The sequence below is a fragment of the Vicugna pacos genome, chromosome 33, assembly GCF_048564905.1.
Source record: "Vicugna pacos chromosome 33, VicPac4, whole genome shotgun sequence".
NCBI classification, from domain to species: Eukaryota; Metazoa; Chordata; class Mammalia; order Artiodactyla; family Camelidae; genus Vicugna; species Vicugna pacos.
Genome location: NC_133019.1, coordinates 3,215,546 through 3,233,250, shown reverse-complemented (window position 1 = coordinate 3,233,250; position 17,705 = coordinate 3,215,546). Strand labels below are relative to the sequence as shown.

The 17,705-nt window shown below is 37.1% G+C and overlaps 1 long non-coding RNA gene across 4 annotated transcripts in view; it reads left to right on the top strand.

Annotated features, from left to right (window-relative positions):
• Positions 1–17,705, top strand: part of LOC116276707 (uncharacterized) — an 85,802-nt gene that overhangs the window by 11,716 nt on the left and 56,381 nt on the right. For all 4 annotated transcript variants that reach the window (XR_012066688.1, XR_012066690.1, XR_012066689.1 and 1 more), the window contains one exon: positions 12,291–12,372. This is a non-coding gene — a long non-coding RNA (uncharacterized lncRNA). The remainder of the gene's footprint in view (positions 1–12,290; positions 12,373–17,705) is intronic.

Here is a 17,705-nt window from a genome sequence, read left to right as displayed (position 1 = left end):
AGGGAGCAAAGTTACCTGCTGGGAGCAAGGTAGGGCTATGGTGCATGGCTTGAAGAGAATGTTGCAGATTTGCAGATTTGCAAGAGCAGTTGTGGGAAGTGGGAAAGGCAGCACATACAAGGTCCCCAAGCCCCACAGAGGGTCTTGCTGAGGTTGAAGAAGATGCATTTGTGAGAGTATCAGTCTGGAGATTTTCTCCAGAATATGATAACAACTACATTTATTGAAAGTGTCAGGAGTTGTGCTAATTTTCACTATTTTGTTTTGTTCTCACAATAACTCTGAGATAGCTATTATTATTTACATTTTACTGGAGAAACATGAAAGCTTAGATAAGTTAAATAACTTGTCCAAGGTTACCCAGCTAGTGAATGGCAGAGCTGGGATTCAAATTTAGCTGTTTTACTCCAAAGTCCGTACTTGCACTGTGCACTATGTTTGTTATCGGCTTGGTATAAGAAAGAGGATTTTTCAGGTAGATCCAGTCTTGAATGTTGCTCAGGTGGGTGAGGCAAAATAAGAGGCCTACAGTGTTAGGTTGTAGGAAGCAGAATGGTTGAATGGTGTGCTGTGGATTCTAGGCTGGATTGAGGTGGTACCATAGCCATGAATGGAGTAAGTTTCCTGGTAGAAAATGGAGAAATGAAGGAATTGGAGGTAAGAAAGAAGTAGCAATGCAGGGGAGCTGCCAGTTTTACCATCATGGCAGAATGAAGAATGAGGAACTTCTCCACTGCAAAGACATAGAAAACACGTACCTGGTCCAAAAGTGAAGGAGGAACTAAAAGCTAGATCTGTAAACCTGATGTACCAGCCGGGGAGGTAAAGGCTGGTACTGGGCTCCTAACACTTATACAAAGATAAGAGACAGAGCCTTAAGGTAGAACAAGGCAGGAAGCTGGAGCTGAGAGCCCTAAATCAAGCCAGGACTCTGGTGAAGTTACCCCTCAATGAAAGTGGGAGCTAAAATTCCCAGGGAAGTAATAAGGAAATGTGTTTATATGCCATTCCTATCAAAATGTTCAGATTTTGAATCTGCATGTGCCTTATTCTTGTTAATGGGATTCCTGAAGAGGAGATATCAGTATGAAGGCTAATCCTGGATAGCTTGTTGTCCTGGACAGTGAAATCCTTTTTGTGCCTGGAAGGTGCAAATATAAAACCACTATGTATCACACTTCCATAATCTAGGAGACTCATATAGGAAAACTAGTCCCTGTTGAAGATGAACCCATAGTTAAAATCCCAAACCATATGAGAAATGACCCACTATGCACAGCCTTATCAGAATCTAATTCTATCTGTAGAATTAGAACTCTGAAAACTTGTTTTTATAAAACTCTTGAAAATATTATAAAATAATTATTTTGAAAATAACTAAAGAGATGAAAGAAGATATAGAAATCATAAGAAAAAAACAGGACTCTGTGAAAATAGACCATGTAGATTTGAAGAAGAACCAAATGGAACTTCTAGAAATGAAAAATATTTCCTTTGAAATTAAAACTGAGTAAGTGAGTTCAACTATAGACTAACACATTAATGAATCGTTTGTGAACTGGAACATAGCTGTAAGGTAACTATCTAAAAGATTGCACAAAGAGAAGTGATGGAGACTATGAAAGAAAAGTTGAGATGTAGAATATAGTATCCAACACACATCTAATAGTCGCTTCCAGGCAAAGAAAGTAGAAGAAATGGGGGAAAGGTAGTATCACAAAGACAGGGCCTGAGGATTTTCCAAGAATTATGAAAGACTTGACTGCTTAAATTGAAGAAAGCTTACTCATTAGCAAATCAAATCAATAGCAATCCTTATGTAAACACATTATTGGAAAACTACAGGAAATTGGAGAAGAAGACAAAGGCCACCTACAGAATTAAAAACATTAAATTGGTATCTCTGAGTAGAATAGAAGCCAGAAAACACTGGAATAATATCTTTAAAGTTATGAGAAGAAGTAATCATCACACTAGGTTTCTATACCTGGCTAAACTATCGCACAGTATTGCAGATAGGACAAAAACATTTCAGCCAGTCAAAAGAATGAAAATGTATCATTCAGTGACTCTTTCTGAAAGCATTATTAAATGTAGTAGTTAACTAAGAAGGACATGAGAATCAGAATTAATAAGTGGAATGCAAGAAGCAGTGGTGTTCAAGTAGGCAAAGGGAAAAAGTAAACCAGCTGGAGGTTTAGCAAGTGTGGTCATGGACTGATATATTGAGCTTAATATTTCAGAGGTGGAGGAGCCCTGATAAGTTCCATGTAGCCTTGAGAACAGTTGACTAGAGTGAGTGGAGTGGACATCATTAGATCCCAGAAAGTCAAGTAGCTTTCAAGCTAAGATATGGGAGGGACTATATATTATACTGACTGTTTTTCTCCACTACTTCTTAGATATATTCCTGTCTTCTCCCAGTGTTGCTTTGGACATGGGAGACTGACCCCTATGAACCATATCATCCAGGTTTCCTTGCTAGCTGGCTTCTTGTGGGGTTTGACCAATTGGAGTCCCCGGACAAAAGTCAGAGTGTGAGAGAAAGAGATCAGAGTTCTCTCCCATTCTCTCCCTGCTTTGGCATTGCTTTTCTAACAGAAGCTGTGTGTCTCTATGACTGCAGTTCCCACTGGTGGCCCCTTTTCCATGGCTCTGGATCTCACTGAGCTCAGATAACTCTCTTCCTTCTTCTTGCATTTTGGCCCTATTGAACAACAGAATTTTTTTTTACCACCACTTGTTTCTAAGTTCTATGGGGAGATGGTTCCCTACGTGTCGCTCATGTTTTTGCACATGTTGTGAGCAAGGTACTAAGTGCCCTTGGTTCTGACGCTCTCTCAAGGATGTTTGTATACCGATCAGCCTTGGAAAGTAAAGATAGTCTCTCTCTGGAGCAAAAGGGCAGCCATGCCTTGTGCCTGTTATTAAAGATCTGGTTTCCTAACCTCAGGGTTTCCTGGCCTGTATCTTAACCCATTGCTTGTGCAGTGGTTATTGGGCCCCCTTTGTGTCATTTTGGGGGAACTGGGGCCTGGGAAACCAGAACAAAAATGTCGATACTCTGGCTACTGTTACTGCTGTGAGTAGTCAACTGTCCATCTTTGACCCAGGAATGTCATGTCTTCATTCAGCACCCATGAAGTTGTAACAGGCTGTCTTGTTAGCTTTCAAATAGGGTAGAATCTCACATCCTTCACAAATCTTGACAGGTACCTTGGCACCTCCTATTTGTGCCCTTGAACCTGACAGCACCTCTAAAGATAGTCCTTTCTCAAAACTCATCTCATTAAATTCTGGTTTTTTGCTAGGCCCCTGCCTGATGTACCTACATAGTTTGAAATCACAAGAGAAGTGAAATGGTTAATTTTGTGTTGGCCAGACAATGGTGCCAAGTTGTTTGGTTAAACACCAGTCTTAGATGTTGCTGTGAAGGTATTTTTAAGGTGTGATTATATTTACTGTTATATATATATATATACATATATATATATATATATATATATATATATACACTTTTTTTTAACAGACTTTGTTTAAAGCAAATTACCCCCCATAATGTGGGTGAGCCCCATCAAATCAGTTGAAGGCCTTAAGGCGAAAGATTGAGGTTTCTTAAAGAAGAAGCAATTCTGCTTCAAAACTGCAACATAGAAACCTACTTGAATTTCCTGCCTGCTGGCCTCCCTAAGATTTTGGGCTTGCTAGCCCTCAACAATTGTGTGAGCTAATTCCTTAAAATAAATCCTCTCTCTATACATATATATCTTAATTGTTTTTTTCTCCAGAGAACCCCAAGTAATACAAGATGTTACAGAATTTAGAGGAATCTATGAACACCATGTCGAAGTCCCCAAACCATGAGTGGGAGTTTCCAGGTGGAGACCATGAGACAGCGATAGTATGAAAGAGCAGTATTGACCCCAGCGAGTAGGATTTCTTGAGTCTAAGTGGAGAGGAGGATGCTTCAGTGGTGCCTCCAGGCAACAAAGAAGGCAGAATGTGCAGCGTGGCCCTTGCCTTTGCATCAAGCTGCGTCTCCTATCTATCACTTGTGTACTTTCCCTATAAAAATGGCCCGAAGCTCTTGGACCCCAGCATTTTACTATCCAGTATCTCCTCAGCTTTGGTCTTGCAGTTCCTTCTCCCAGCAATCCCCTCCCTCTCTGTTTCCCACCTCTCCAGGGTCCTTTAATCTCTTATACTTGTTACATCTTCTCCTACCTGGCAAACATCTTTTCCTCCTTCAAGTCTCAGTAAAGCTTTCCTAAAAAGCAGAGTAAGGTGTACCTTTTCCCCAATTTTCTAGAAATTACCTTATTTTGTAATTCTGTTTGTATGTTTACCTCCTCATTGGTCTCTGAGCAAGAACTATGTATTTTCAGCTCAGTACTATGTGTATTTAGGACAGAACCTATCAGTTAGAATGTGCTCTAAGCGTGTTTGTTGCATGAATGAATGAGTGAATAAATAGATTTGTCCATGATCATGTAAATGGTAGAATGGGGATCAAACTCAGGGTTTTCTTATCTAAAGACTATGTGTCTTCACCCACATATGATGTGATCTAGTTCCCTAGGAATTCTGCAGATAGAATCCACCTGCTAGGAAGAAGACGTTCTGTCAGCAGTGGAAGGAAAGAAGAACAGATATGGGAGAAACTGATGAATATTCATAAAAAAAGAATAGAGCACACTAGCACTTGTTTTAATTTTATTTTATTTCGGTTTGATAGCTATTCTTTTCTGGTTGTTGACAAGATTCCCAAGGATTGATTCTCAAATACAAAAAGAGATTTAGGCTCTGATTTGCTGTAGGCAAGATGCATATTAAAAGTCTCTCTTTGCTTCAGAATGAAAACCAGTTTGGACAGCTTCCAGGTTTATTGATAATTGGTTTATTCTTGTAAGCCTTGTCACATGCACAGTTGAGTGGGCGACTGCCCATATGGTTTGATTTTGATGTCACATAGAGAAACTGCTCCATTCCTTAAATTACCCTGTGGTGGATGGAAAGACTATACTTACTTCTATAATGGGATTGTACATTTAGACATCAGTTCCTTTAATTTAAGGCAAATCCTCTCGATTCAGTGGGCTCTACAATCTGTAACTGTACATCAAGCATTTTCCCTAAACCCCACGCCTAAATAGCCATCTGTGTCTGCTCCACAGTCACCTCCAAGGCAACATTTCCAAACTGAAATGATCTCTCTTGCCCCAGACTCATTTCTTCTGAGTTCCTCATGTCAGTGAACTGTGCTACCACTCACCAAATTTCCCAAACTAGAAACCCAAGAGCCTTCCCATCACTCACATCCAACCAGTAACTAGGCCTCTGAGTTGTTATCATGAACACTTCTTAACTCTGTCTGCTAGTCTCCATGGGCATTACCAGTGCCTTCATCATGTGTGCTCGGGGCTGAACCCCTCTTCTGTCTATTCTCTGCAGTGTGGCCAGGGAGGTCTCTCTTCCTTTTTTTATATGAACATTCCATATTGGAAATGCAATTTTGTTTTCATAGGCAAAACCTTTTGCCATATAGATACATCATTGTACAAATGAGACGTAAACTGCTTGCTATTTCATAAAAAATAATCAAATTTATGGAAATTTATGGTTGGATAAACAAATATACATATATATATATTTACACATAAAAATAACTTGCAGTTGTGCTTACAAGAAAACAACAAAATAAAAAAATTACAGTTTCCACAGACCTACAGTCAATTAACCTTTGACAAAGGAAGCAAGAATATACAATGGAGAAAAAACAGTCTTTTTGGCAAGTGGCACTGGGAAAGCTGGACAGCCACATGTAAATCAATGACGTTAGAACACCAGGGAGGTCCCTTTTAAAGACATAGCTGCTCACATGACTCCTCTTTCTGAAATCTTATACAGTGGCTACTCATTGCCCTTAGTATAAGTACAAACTCCCATATTGCATAAGAGATCCGTTTTCTGAACCTTGTCCAACTCTTCAATATTCATCCTCCACTCTCCACCCCACCCCCACCAATTTCATGTGATATGTTATCATATTTTCCCAATCTGCTCATATCCTCTTTGTATCTTTTTACATATTTGATCCTCTTGCCTGAGAAGCTCCTTTCCCTTGGCTGACTTCTATATGTTGAGACTCGGCTCAGTCACAAACATCCTTTGGAAAGTATTTCCAGATATTTCCTGCCTGAGCTAAATGCTCCTACCTGTGTGCTTCATAACTTCCCTACACTAACCAATATCATGGTACTTATCACTTGGTTTTGTCTGTTAATTTTACTTCCGTGCCTTCCCAGCCAGATTATAAAGCCCTTTATGACAGAGACTATTCTGTTTATCTTTGCAAGCTGAGAACCCATCAGAGAGCTGACATTTGATTTGGTTAGCAATCAGTACATTTTGGTTGAATAAGGGGAAAAACTAAATGACACATAATGGGTGGTTTGAGAGGGCTAAGAAAATACATTTTATCTGCAATATAGTTTAAGTTTTTTTATTGTGGTAAAATATATACAACATGAAATTTCCATTTTAACCATTTTAAAGTATACAATTCAGTGGCATTAAGTACATTCAAATTGTTGTGCAACCATTACCACTAACCCTTTTCAGAACTCTTTCATTATTCTGAACATGAACTCTGTATCCATTAAACAATAACTCCTCATTCCACCTTTCCCACAGCCCTTGGTAACCTCTACTTTCTGTTTCCATGAATTTGCCTATTCTTGCTAACGCATGTAAGTAGAATCATAGAGATCTGTCCCTTTGTATCTGTATTATTTCACTTAGCGTAGTGTTTCAGTGTTCATCTATTTTGTAGCATGTGCCAGAATTTCGTTCATTTTGAAGGCTAAAAAGTATTCCATTGTATGCGTATACTACATTTTGTTATCCATTCATCTGTTGGTGGACACTTGGATTGTCTCCACCTTTTGACTATTGTAAATAACGCTGCTATGAGTATTTGTGTACAAGTATCCATTTGGGTCCCTGGTTTCAATTCTTTTGGCTGTATTTCCTGTAAGTGGAATTGGTAGATAACATGATAGTTCTATGTTTACCTTTTTGAGAAACCATCACAGTGTTTCCACAGTGTCTGCACCATTTTACATTTCCCCCAGCAATGAACAAAGGTTTAAATTTCTGTGCGTCACCATGAACACTTGTAATTTTCTCTCTTTTTCTTTTTGAGGTATTATCCATCCTTTTGAGTGTTAAGTACAGTTGACCCTTGAGTGATGTGGGAGTTGGGGCATTGACCCCCAATGCAGTCAAAATCCACTTATAACTTTAAAGCTGGGCCCCGGAATCTACCATTTAGCATCCAAGGATTCAAACAACCTCGATTATGGAGTACTGTGGTATATATTTACTTACAAAAATCCACAATTGTAAGACCTGTGCAGTTCAAACCCATGTTGTTCAAGAGTTGACTGTAGCATCCCCTTGTGGTTTCCATTTGCATTTCCCAAATGGCTAGTGATGTTGAACATCTTTTCATGTGCTTGTTGGCCAATTGTGTATCTTCTTTGGATAGATGTGTTTTCAAGTATTTTGCCTATTTTTAAACTGAGTTGTTTGTTTTTCTGTGGTTGAGTTGTTTGGGGTTCTTTCTATATTCTGGATATAAGATATATGATTGGCAAATATTTTCTTCCTTTTTGTGGGTTACTTTTTCACTCTCTCAGTAGCGTCCTTTGATTCACAAAAATTTTTAATTTTGATGGACTCCAATGTATCTACTTTTTCTTTTGTTGTTTGTTTTTGGTGTCATATCTAAGATATCATTGACAAATAGAACTTGTGAAGTTTTTGTATGTTTTGTTCTAACAGTTTTATAGTTTCAGCTCTTGTATTTAGATTATTGATCCATTTTGTTAACTTTTACATATAATGTAAGGTAAGGATCCAACTTCATTCTTTTGCATGTTGATGTCCAGTTGTCCCAGCATCATTTGTTGAAAAGATTGTCCTTTCCCTATTGAATAGTCTTGGCATCCTTGTTGAAAATTATTTGACTAAATATGTGAAAGTTTATTTCTGGGGTCTCTATTGTATTGCATTGGTCTACATGTCTTTCTTTATGCCAGTACCACATTGTTTTGATTATTGTGGCTTTGTAGTAAGTTTTGAAATTTAGAAGTGTGAATCCTCCAATTTTGTTTTTCTTTTCAAGATTGTTTTGACTATTTGGGGTGACTTGAGATTCTGTATGAATTTTAGAATGGATTTTTCTATTTCTGCAAAAAATATCATTGGGATTTTAATAGGAATAGTACTGAATCTGTGCATTGCTTTTGGTAGTATTGATGTCTTAACAATAATAAGTTTTCTGATCCACGGACATTGAATGTCTTTCTACTTATTTTTGTCTTTAAGTTCTTTCAGCAACATTTTATTGTTGTAAGTGCATAATTCTTTAGCCTCCTAGGTTAAGTTTATTCTTAAATATTTTATTCTTTCTGATGTGACTGTATATGAAATTTTCTTAATTTTTATTTTCAGATTATTTGTTGCTGTTATATAGAAATGCACTATTTTTGAGTGTTGGTTTTGTATTCTGCAAGTTTTCTGAATTTTTAATTAGTTCTAACTGTTTTTGTATGGAATCTTTTAGTTTTCTACATATAAGATCATGTTGTCTGTGAACACAGGTAACTTTACTTCTTTTTTTCCAATTTGGATACATTTTCTTCCTTCCTTCCTTCCTTCCTTTCTTCTTCCCTCCCTCCCTCCTTTCCCTTCCCTTCCCTTCCCTCACTCCCCTCCCTTCCTCATCCCCCCTCTGTCCCCTCCCTTCCTCCCTCTTTCTTTTCTTCCTCCTGCTTTCTTTTCTTTCTCCCTTCTTCCCTCTTTTTTCTCCCTCTCTCCTTTCTTTCTTCCTTTCTTCCTACCTTCCTTCTTTCCTTCCTTCCTTCCACCTAGTTGCTCTGCCTAGAAATTCTAGTACTATTTTGAATAGAAGTGGTGAAAGTGAGCATCCTTGTCTTCTTCCTGGTCTTAGAGGAAAAGCTTTCAGTCTTTCAGCTTTGAACATTTTGTTAGCTGTGGATTTTTCATATATAGCCTCTATCATGTTGAAGAAATTTCTTTCTATTCCTAATTTATTGATTGTATTTATCATGAAAGGATGTAGAATTTTCTCAAATTCTTTTCTTTTTTTTTTTTGCATCAGTTTTGGTTTTTTCCCCCCTTCATTCTGTTAATTCTATCAATATTGTCTTCTACATGGGTTGATTTTCATGTGTTGAACTATCCTTGCATTCCAGGAACAAAACTAGCTTGGCCATGGTATATAACCCTTTTAAAATGCTGCTGAATTTGGTTTGCTAGTAGTTTGTTGAGGGTCAGTATTCTTAATGGATCAACATTCTTAATGGATATTGGTCTGTAGTTTTCTTTAGTATTTTTGTTTGGCTTTGATATCAGGGTAATGATGGCCTCATAGAAGGAGTTAGAAAATATTTCCTCCTCTTCAAGTGTTTTTTCTTTTAAGAATTTAAGAAAGACTGGTGTTAATTCTTCTTAAATGTTTGGTAGAATTCACCAGTAAGCCATCTGACACTGGGCTTTTCCTTGTTGAGAGATTTTGATTTCTGATTCAATCTTCTTGCTGGTTATAGGTCTATTCAGATTTTCTCTTTGTTCATGAGTCAGTTTTGGTAGGTTATGTGTTTCTAAGAATTTGTCCACTTCGTCTAGATTATCCAGTGTGTTGGCATATAATTATCCATAATATTCTCTTATAATCCTTTTTAGTTCTGTAAAATCAGTGGTAATTTCCTCACTTTTTTTCTTATTTAGTAATTTGTGTTTTCTCTCTTTTTTCCTTAGTCAATCTAGCTAAAGTATTGTCAGTTACATTGATTTTGTTTTTCAAAGAATCAACTTTTTAGTTTTGTTGATTTTCTCTATTGTTTTTCTGTTCTCTATTTACCTCCACTCTAATCTGTATTTCCTTCTGTCTGCTAGTATTGGGCTTCCCTATTTTCTCTACCAGTTCCAGGTGTAAAATTAGGTTACTGATTTGAGATCATTCTTCTTTTTTAATGTAAGTTTATAGAGCTGTAATTTTCCCTTTTAGCACTACTTTTGCTGCATTCTACAAATTTTGATATGTTGTGTTTTCATTTTTATTTTAATCAAGGTATTTTCTAACTTCTCTTGTGATTTCTTCTTTAACTCATTTATTATTTAAGAGTATGTTGTTTCATTTCCACATGTTTTTGAATTTTCTAATTTTCCTTCTGTCTTTGATTCCTAGTTTTATTGTATTTTGATAGGAAGATACTTTGCATGATTTCAGTCTTTTTAAATTTATTAAGAATTGTTTTGTGTTCTAACTTATGGTCTTTCTTGGAGAATGTTTCATGTGCAATTGAGGAAAATGTGTATTCTATTGTTGTTGAATGGAGTTTTCTGTATATACATGCATACATGCATATATTTGGTTTATAATGTTCAAGTTCTCTATTCCTTATTGATCTTCTGTCTGGTTGTTCTGTTCATTCTTGAAAATAGGGTATTATAGTCTCCATCTATTTTTGTAGGACTATTTCTCCTTTCAATTCTGAATATATATTTTCTCTTAAATCTTTTATCAGAGATTTTTATTTCTTCATATAGCTTCAAGCTATTGTCTAGCATGCTTTCATTTTAACCTGAAAGACTCACTTTAGGATTTCTGGTTTGGAAGCCTAGTGGTAATCAGTTCACTCAGCTTTTGTTTATCTGAGAAGCCTTAATTTTTCCTTTATTTTTGAAGGAAAACTTTGCCAGGCATAGAGTTTTTGGTTGACAGTTTATATCTTTCAGTACTTTAAAGAGTTCATCCAAGGTCTTTCTGGCCTGCAGGGTTTCCTGTGAGAAAATGGCTGATACTCTAATTGAGGATCACTCGTGTATGATGATTATTCACTTTTCTCTTGCTGCTTTTTAAGAATCTCTCTTTAACTTTGAACAGTTGCTTATAATATGTCTTGGCTGGGTCTTTTTGAGTTTATCCTACTTGGAGTTCATTGGGCTTCTTAAAGTTGTAGGTTTATGCATTTCATCAAAGGTGGGATGTTTTGCCATTATTTCTTCAAATAATCTTTTCCTCCCTTTCTCACTTCTCTTCTGGGACTCAAGTAATGTGTATGTTGGTACGCTTAATGGTCCCTTTGGTTCACCTTTCTTCATTCTTCTTTATTTCCACACCTGAGGCTCCATAATTTTGATTGTCTTATTCTCACATTTGCTGGTCCTTTATTCTGTTTGCTCAAATCTACTGTTGAATCCCTCTAGTGAAATTTTTATTTCAATTATTGTTATTTTCAGCTTCAGAATTTCTATTTGGTGTTTTTTTTTTTTAATAAATTCTGTCTTTTTGTCAGTATTCTCATTTTATTAACATATCATTTTTTTCTAATTTCCTTGAGTTCTTTATCCATGTTTTCCTTTGAGTATATTTAAGTTTTATCTAGTAAGTCTGATATCTCGGCATCCTCAGGAATGGTTTCTGTGAATTGATTTTGTTCCTTTGAATGAGCCATGTTTTCCTATTTCTATCTATACCTTACAATCTTCTTTTGCTGAAAATTGGACGCTTAACTATTATCATATCATAACTCCGGAACTCACATCCTTCCCCTTTCCCAGGGTTGACTGGTTTTGTTGTTGTTGTTGTTGAAGTCTGCGGTAGTCTGGGTGTTTTTGTAACTATTTTTGTAGAGGCTGTTGCTTGTCAGGTGTGATCACTGACGTCTCTGTTCCTTTAGCTCATATTCAGCTCAAAATCAGATGTTCTAGTAAGATTTCTTTGAATGCCAGGAACTCTTTCAGTGTTTGCGGATTGGCTGTGTGCTAGGACATTCCTTCAACACTTAGCTGGGCTTGTTTTGAAGTTAGCAGTCAGGCTGAGGTAGAAGCTTAAGATTGTATCTGATCTTTTCTGAATGTGCATCTTACCTGGATGTGCATAAGGCTTCCTAAATCCTCCCGTGTTTTTTTTTTTTTTTTTGCTGCTTTTGAATGTGCTACATCCCCAGTCTCACCCTAGCTTTTCCCCCATACCCTTGAAGGTTTAATGTGTGTTTCCACCAGTCATCTCTTGCCCCAGGAGTCTGTGGGTTTGTGGTCATCTTGCAAGTTTTAGGAGTAGTGTTCACTGCCTTTCCCAACTGAATTCTGAGTAAGACATAACAGAAACAAGCTCTTGTGTCAGTCCTTCAGGTATCCACAGTTTAGGATAGATGTATACAATAATTTGCAAATAATGTCTGCTCTGCTCTTTCTAGTTTGAGGAATGGTACAGGAAACCAGGCTGCCACCACTTCAAGACCGAAGCCACTGTCATGTTGTGGAGGAGGGAGAGTAATGGTAAGTAAAATGCCACAGAACTTTCCTACTATTTTGAGATGGCTTTTTGTTGTTCGGGTATTTCTTTGGTGGCTGTAAACCTTTGAGTGTTTTCTGGAGCTTCAATAAGGTTGATTCAGACAGTTTCTGCCTTTTTATTTTTTTAATGTTTCTATGGGGGAGTGAAAGCTTAGAGCTTCCTACTCCATCATTTTGCTGGTGTCTTTTTCTTCAACATAGTTTTGCTTCACTTGGACTTTCACCGAAGGGCACCGGAGCACTTGGTATGTAACCTAAATGAAGTTGTGTGCCGTCCACAGAAAAATGGTTGTGTAAAGACAGTCTGAGCCACTGTGCGGAAACTTGGGGTAGGAACTTGTTTGGAAAGTTGAAATCTTACAGATGAGGAATCCACTAGAATATCGGATGACAGTTGAGAACAGATAAACTTGTGAAAAGAAGTTCTGTCCAGGTAGTAAATTGCTCAGGGAGCTGGTGCTAGCTGACAGTATAGGACAGCTGCAGTTACAGGCTACAAATGGTTGGGTATGATTTCTGGATGCATATTAATTCCAGCTCATGAAGGGTCTCAAGCAATGCCAAAGATGACCAAGTAGAAGAAAATGTGAAAATAATGAGATGGCTGGTTCTGGCACTAAATTAGAGCCTCCCTTCAGAGCTCAAAGAATCTGTCTAATTCAATTCATTCCTAATGGTAGCTGTCATATCAGCTTGTCCCAACCCTGACCATGGTTCACAGCTGTATCTCAGAAGTGACTTGGGAGATAAGCCTATGCTAACCTTTCTAGGGGCTATTTGCATTTAACAGAAGGCTATAGTTCAAGCTTAAAGAACACATTTTTAATTGTGAAGCTCTAAGTATTAGCTGTTCCATAGGAAGGACAATTTTTAAAGGACCTGGTTCTAACTCTGAATAGTTTTTAAGATATGCTCTACTCCAGATAATATAAAGAGATTCCCAATTATAAAAGGACTTTAGAGAATCAAATTTCTACTCCCAATATGAAAAGGAGCTCTGGGGCAGATTTGAATGTGACATCACTGGATAATGAACTTTTACACCTCTCCAGCCAAAGACACCAAGGATAAAGCCGAGACCTTGACCATACTGAGAAGTTGGGCTGGGGAGATGTTCATCTTGCTACAGGAAAAGAAAGGCTGTTGAGGAGGAATAGAAGAGATCTAATTTAGGATCTTGACTATTTTAGAAGATAAGAAGCAGCCTCCAAACATTTATATGATCTTTCTTCCTAGTCATCATCAGAGAATCTCTGGGATACAGCACACTGAGTGGGGAGCTGCCAGTGCCAGAAGGGTGGGCCCTGGAAAGTGAGAGCCAAGAGTGGGAGACACGTAATAACTGTGATTGAATTTAATGTCTCCCTGCCTGTTTCTTCCCCTGAAATGTGGGGACAGTAACATCTACTGGAGAGGGTTACAGCTCCTTTTATTGTAAGTTACAAGAAGCCATACTGAACCAGGTTAAGTGTTTTGGTTTTTTTCTCTTTTTTTCCCTTTAAAAGGAATTTGTAGGCTTTTGTTCCTGGATGTCCAGGGGCATTGGTGTTTGGGCAAGATTGGATCCAGAGACCCAAAGAATACCTTCAGAACTTTCCGGGTCTCTATTTCTTAGCTCTGCTTGTTTTTGTTTGACTTTATCCTTAGACACTTTTAGTTTATGTGTCAGTTAAGAAGATCTAAAAAACTTGTTCTCCCAGGTTAACAATTCCAACAGAAAATCTCATTCAGATATCACTTCCAGGGAAGATTATATTGCCTTGCTCAGGTCAGATGTCCAAACTCTAGCCAATTACTGTGTGTTGGGGTTTTGTTTCTTTTTTTTTTTTCAAAATTCTTTTTTTAAAAACACCTTTATTGTGGTATGGTCCCTGTATAGTGAACTACACATATTTCAGATGTACAATTTGATGAATTTTGATAGATGTATCTGTGTGTTGGGATTTTTTGATTGGCCATCCTAGGCCATATATATAACCCAGTGTTTGGCCACTGTACCATAATTAACTGCCTCTCCAGGATCACATTGCATGAGGGAGAATTCCCTAAAAGATTCAAAAGGCAGAAGATGGGAAAGTACGCTGGGCATAGAAATATTACAGCTATTTTAATCTACCAAACCTACCACTACAGGTTAAAGAATCAAATGAGCAGACATAGGGAATCTGTTTATAAACTATCATAATTATTAAAACATCATTCAAATAATGATAAATACCATGTACATTAAAATAAAGAAAGCTATATCATATAAAGATGGCTTTACAAATCAGTGGGAAAAGATGGACTATTCAACAACTGGTGTGAGGTAACTGGAAAAAAATGATAGTAGGAGCCTCACCTCCTACTGTACACTCGTATATACTCCAAATGGATTAAAGATTTAAATATAAAAATGAAACCATGAAAGTGTTAGAAGAAAATATGGTAAAACTCTCTTACAATCTTGGAATGGGTAAGGTCTTCCTAATCATTGTTCAAAATTCTGAAGTTATAAAGAATATGACTGATAAATAAAACTACATCAAAATCAAACACTTACATGATGAAAAACATCATTTGAAAAAGTAAAAAGCCGGGGGGTGGGAAGGGCTAAACTGGGAGTTCAAGTTTTGCAGATACTGACTGGTATATATAAAATAGATAAACAAGTTTATACTGTATAGCACAGGGCAATATATTCAGTATCTTGTAGTAGTTCACAGTGAAAAAGAATATGAAAATGAATGTATGTATATTCATGTATGAATGAAGAATTGTGCTGTAAACCAGAAATTGACACAACATTGTACACTGACTGTAATTCAATAGAAAAACAGACCCTCCCCCCCGCAAAAAAGTAAAAAGGCAAAAGACAAATAGAATAAAAGGCAGTGGTGTGCTGGAGGGGGCCTGCACTGGCTCACAGGAGCTGATTATCAAATTTTAGAAATTTTGCAAGCTTCCTATCAAACACAACCATTATTTAAAATTGAGTTATATAAACTTATAATTAAATAAAGAATGTTACAGATGAAGGTAATATATACTCAAAAACTCGCCACTCTAATTGTTTAACTACATTTTGCTATCATCCAGGCCCTTGGAATGATTTACATCTACTGTGTCTGTACTTGGAGCTATTACATAGTAGGCCAAACCTGCACATTTCTTCCCAAGTACACATTTAGTGATGTCATGTTGGTAGCCTGAAGTTGGCTGTGGTGCAGATTATTACATCATGGAAACTGGCAAATGCTATAAACCAGGATTTATTTTCCCCAGAGATTGTTACTAAACACTAACCAACACACCACTGGAAAAAAGTTTTTTAAACTCACATTGCAGAGAAAGGGCTAATCTCCCTATATATAATGTGCTTCTTCTAAGCCAAGTATAAAAAGACTATTAACCTAACAGAAAGGTCAGAAAGGTATGATGTGTCCATTCATAGAAATAAAGAGGTGTTCTGTGTCACAACAAGAGAAATGCAGATAAAAACCTTATAAGATATTATTTTTTATTATTATTATTTTTTAACTTACTAGATCAGCAAAACTCCGAGTTTGATAAAACTATTGGCAAGGCTGTGGGGAAAGAGACTTTTTTTACATTGCTGATGAGAATATAAATTTATATAACCCCTCTGGAAAGCAATTAAGCAATATATATATATATATATAAAATTACTAATACATAAGCCGTTTGACCTAGCAGTCCTCTCCCTGGGAATTTATCCTATTATATAGTATAGAGTGCTTTTGTTTTTTAATAGCAAAAGACAGGAAACAACACAAATGTCCATCCACATGAGCTCGTTTAAGAAATTGCAGGATATTCAAACAATAAAGAATTGACTGGAACTGTAAAAAAAAAAAAACTGAAGACACCAAGTTGAATATGAAGACTCTCCAAGTTACATCTTTCCCTTCCATTTTATTGAGAAACAGCTGACATATAACACTGTATTAGGTTAAGGTGTACAACATAATGGTTTGATGTACGCATATACTGCAAAATGATCACCACAGTAGATTTAGTTAACATCCATCACTTCATATAGTTACAATTTTTTCTTGGGTTGGAAATTTTTAAGATATACTCTCTTAGCAACTTTCAGATTTACGGTACAGTATTATTAACTGTAGTCATCATGCTATACATTACATCTCCAGAACTTATTTATCTTGGAACTGGAATTCTGTACATTATGGCCACCTTCTCCCAATTTCCCCAATTCCCTCCGCCCAGCCTCTGGCAACCACCAACCTATTCTCTGTTTCTATGAATTCGATTTTTTTAGATTCCACATATAAATGAAATCATTCGGTGTTTGTCTTTTCTGTCTAACTCATTTCACTTAGCATGATGCCCTCAAGTTCCATCCATGTTATCACAAGTGGCAAGATTTCCTTCTTTTTTATGGCAAAATAATATTCCTTTGTGTGTGTGTCCTATATATAAAACATACATACTACATTTTCCTTATCCAACAAATTATCTCCTATTGAGTAAAAAAAGCAAGGTTAATATCAGTTGTATGTTATCTTTTGCATAATAAAATACAAATGTAGTTGTATTTGATTTGCATAAACAAAGTCAGGAAGGAAAGTAATAAAAGTGGTTCTGGGATGAGGTTGCAGTGCAGGATGTGGGAACTGGACAGGCAGAGAATAGAGTGAAAACAAGATTTTGGGTTTTTTTTTTTACATCAAAATGAATGTTGAACTGTGTCAACATACTACCTTTTTACAAAATTAAGTGAAGAGAAACACATGAAAGCTTCATTAAAAGGCACTTTTCATTCAATAATAAGGTCCTAAGCACCCATCACATGTCAGGCACTGCTCTAGGAACTGCGACCAGGAGACGGAAGATGGACCGTGTAAGTTGTGAGTAAAGCTGAAGAGGCTGTGAGTATCCTCGGTCCCAAAAACCACTCTTCAGTTGCCGCATCTTCCATTATGTGTGTCCGACAGCTTCCTCTCACCCCATCTTGTCTCATGTCCATGTGGTCAGCATGGCAAAAATATGCCCCAGGCCACTCAGGTCTAGTGACAATCTAATGTTTGTGTTCTTCTCTGCGTATGTTTTCACATCTTGGCCGCCTTTCTTTTTGAATGTGTTGTTTCACGTTGTTGGTAGAATATGATATTCTAAGAGTTCAGGCCTTTAGTTTTGCAGGCAGTGAACAAAAGAGACAAAAATCCCAGGGAATTTAGGCTCCGGTGGTGATCAGGGAAAGGTCTCCTGAGGAGGGGACGTTGAGCAGGGACATGGAGGATAGGAGGGAGTGCGCCTGGTCAGTGTCTGGGGTTATGCTTGTAGGTTCATGG